Raw genomic sequence first — 3,244 nt, 5'->3', positions numbered from 1 at the left:
ACCTCCTCCTGAAGCCATCTGGCATGCTGGATGAAGCAAGTCAAATGGACACAGTCCTGTGCTCGGAACACACCTCAGCCTCCTAGGGATGGCTTGGGCACTTCATGTGTTTGGCTCTCTATCACATCCTCATCTATGAATAACTTTTCAATATTAGTCATATTTAATCTTCTTTCATTTTTTATGAGTCAATGTCCATTTCCCCTCAAGTACTTCTTCCTCAGCAAATGTCCTAAGACCCGCTAATGCCTTTACCATAGACGTGTTAATCACAGGGAAGCTGATGTTCTCCCTGATGGACAGTGGTGGTTGCTCGATGTGGCCATAGATGTACACTGTGAAGTGGAAGAAGAAGTAATTTCTGTTCCTGTGCAAACCACTCAGTTCTGGACAAGGTGACCACATTTGATTTTTTTTTTCTTTTTTTTTGCAGGCACTGTTTGCTCAGCAATGATGACTTCCTAGACCTTTCAACATTCCATGCAGTATCATAGGAGGACTGACCCCTGGCACAGGGAACTGGAAAGTGAGAACAGGAGGAGGAACAAGCCATTTCTCTCCCATCACTTTTATTTGAATAGCATCTGTGGCCCCAACTGGGTCTTCTGCAGTGACTATAACTCCTTGGCCTCAGCTCCTGTCCCATTCCCACCTCCTACTGCCTACTCCAGTGTATGAAATCCCTTCATGGAGCTTCTTCTGTTCACTCCTCTGGGAACAAAAGTAGTGGCGGCTTCCTGACGCTGCTAATCGCTAGTTTGCTTGACTGTCTCCTTAACTCTTCTATCACTGTGTAACCAATTTCCTGCATTGAATTTGCTATTTTAAGGAATCAGAGTGGTTTCTGTTTACCTGGTTGACTGTGGTAGATTCAATTTTGCCTACAAGGAGTAGACCCAGGGGAAAATCTTCAAGAAAAAATGGCAGGATAGATGTTTTCACATGTTACAGCACGAAAGTGTAAATGACCCGCTCGCAGGCAGAAAAGAGAATTTCAATAATCCATGGCATGCAGCAGCAGCACAGCCACCTGTATTATTATTAAGGCTCTAAGAAACGAATCTGCTGCGCTCTACCACTATATCAGTGACAAAGATCAAAAATATTATTGGTGTTGGGAAAGACAACACTAAATGGTTTCCAAAGAGTTAAAAGTCAACGTAAGGATTTTAGTTCAACTCAAAGCTCAGGTCAAAAACCAGAAAATTCATGACAGCTGAATTTTTTTTATGCATTATTAGACATAAGACAGCATGTCTGACAATCAGGACTGAAGTCTTATACTATAGTTCAGAGAAGTTTGAAGCAAGTTGTTAATATAACATTGCCAAATTACTTCTGTCAATGTCAGGTGATTACTGAGAAAGCAATGATTCTCTTAGATGAGGGAAGGAACGTGAATATTTTCAGATAAACCTAGAAAAATTGAACTTTCACAATGAAATGAGTCCCATACTTGAATTTCAAATTTTATTCGCCAATTTAAATTCCTACCCCCCACTCTGTGCTTGCTCTCCACTCTATCCTGCGGCCACCCACTGCCCTCTTGCCTCCCCCCATGGTCCTGCTGTAGTCCAGCCATATCTTCTCTCAGATCCCCTAAGCCTTCCACCCAGACCTCTGCGACAGCCAGCTCCTGATGCGCTCATGTGGTGATGGGACACCATACCCCATCTTGATAGTTACCAAAGCCTTTAGGAGAGACAGCAATAATAAAAACATAAATCTGAGATTTTGTACCTATCTGGATGATAATGGAAAACCTCACATGCTCCTTAGTTTCCCAAGGCAGATGCCCAGATTGCTATAAGAAAACTGAATAAAGAATACCTGCCCATTGCAGGAGGGGCTGAATTTTGCAAAGTGTCTACAGAACTAGCCCTGAATATGAACAGCAAACTGTTGAAAGTGTCTGGTTCATCACTGTGCAGTCCATTTCTGCAACAGAGGTTTTAAGGATTGGGGCTAGTTTTCTGCAAAGATTTTCTAAGTTCAGCCAGATGTCTTTCTGCCCAAACTAACCTGAGGGAATCACACACCCATCTTTAAGGATGCTAGGACGGAGCCTGACTTGCTACATAAGTTGTTAATGGTTAATAAAATCTTCCTTTTCCTTCTAGAACTTGACTTGCTGTCTTTGGTTATTTCCACAACCTTGAGCTGTCATTGTGCCACTCTAACAATACTATGACTCCATGACTTGTGGCTTTGACTTCACAGGCTCCATGGAGGATGTTTCCAAAATACCAGAGCAAAGTGTTCTTGTCCTGCATGCCTGGGCTCATGTCCCACAGGAGTGGACCCTCGTCCAGAGCAGTGGAAAGAAGTAGAGTCAGGAGAGAAGAAAAATAATTTCTTTGGGTTCTTTGACATGGCCCACCAAAACTTTGCCAGTGGTGATGGTATCAAGGATGCCTGGGATGTGAGCTACTTCACTGTACAGGGCATTATTATTTGTCTCTGTCATTCATATGCAAAAAACCATGGGCTTATATGGTGAATATGTGGGAGCTTTTGTTGGGATCTGCAAAGATGCAGATGAAGCCAAAGGGTGGAGTCACAGTTGAAGATCTGGGTCCATCCCATGTATTTCAGCCCCCCTCTCAATGAACCCCACATTGCTTTTATGATTCTGACCACCCCAAATTTGCAAAAACAATGGCTGTAAGAAGTGAAAGCATGCCAAATCGCATATTGTTATGCAAACTCAGCTGGTCTCCAACCTCAAGAAAGAGGGCTCCTCCCACAACTGACAACATATCACTGATCAGATTGGAATGTTTTGTTTCACGGGGCTAAAGCACAGGTGATGGATTAGCTAACCAAGGAGTTCTTCATCTATACGACAAAGTATGGCTGCATGTCTGTGGCAGGCGTTACCTCCAGCCACATGGAATACTTTGCCCTGCCCATTCACCAGGTCACCAAGTAGTTTCCCTGGAACAGAGACAACCTCTCTGACTTCAGCCTCTGCTGTGTGAACTTCATAGGGAGCATGAGGGAGGTGGGTGATGGTGTGGTGCATGGATCATGTCTTTCAACCACAGCACACAACACTCAGTGATGGAATGCATTTCTCAGAAAATAACATGGAGTAGCAGAGGGTGGGGGCATCCACATCTGGCATCTGGGATTTTGTGGCTCTAAACCAAACTCTCCCTCATCCTTTCATCTCCAACTTTTCTGAAAGAGTTTACCTATGCTAGAAAGTCATGGCACCAAAAAAAAAAAAAATCTGTCAGTC

At 43.6% G+C, this 3,244-nt stretch overlaps 1 pseudogene; it reads left to right on the top strand.

Moving 5' to 3' along the window:
- The first annotated feature begins 1,639 nt into the window (after positions 1 to 1,639).
- On the top strand, positions 1,640 to 2,932 carry LOC128567399 (aspartate aminotransferase, mitochondrial-like; annotated as a pseudogene).
- Positions 2,933 to 3,244: the final 312 nt, after the last annotated feature.

This window comes from Nycticebus coucang, chromosome 16 (assembly GCF_027406575.1).
Source record: "Nycticebus coucang isolate mNycCou1 chromosome 16, mNycCou1.pri, whole genome shotgun sequence".
In the NCBI taxonomy this organism is placed as follows: domain Eukaryota; kingdom Metazoa; phylum Chordata; class Mammalia; order Primates; family Lorisidae; genus Nycticebus; species Nycticebus coucang.
The sequence above is the reverse complement of the archived record's forward strand: the minus strand, read 5'-3'. Positions and strand labels throughout refer to the sequence as shown.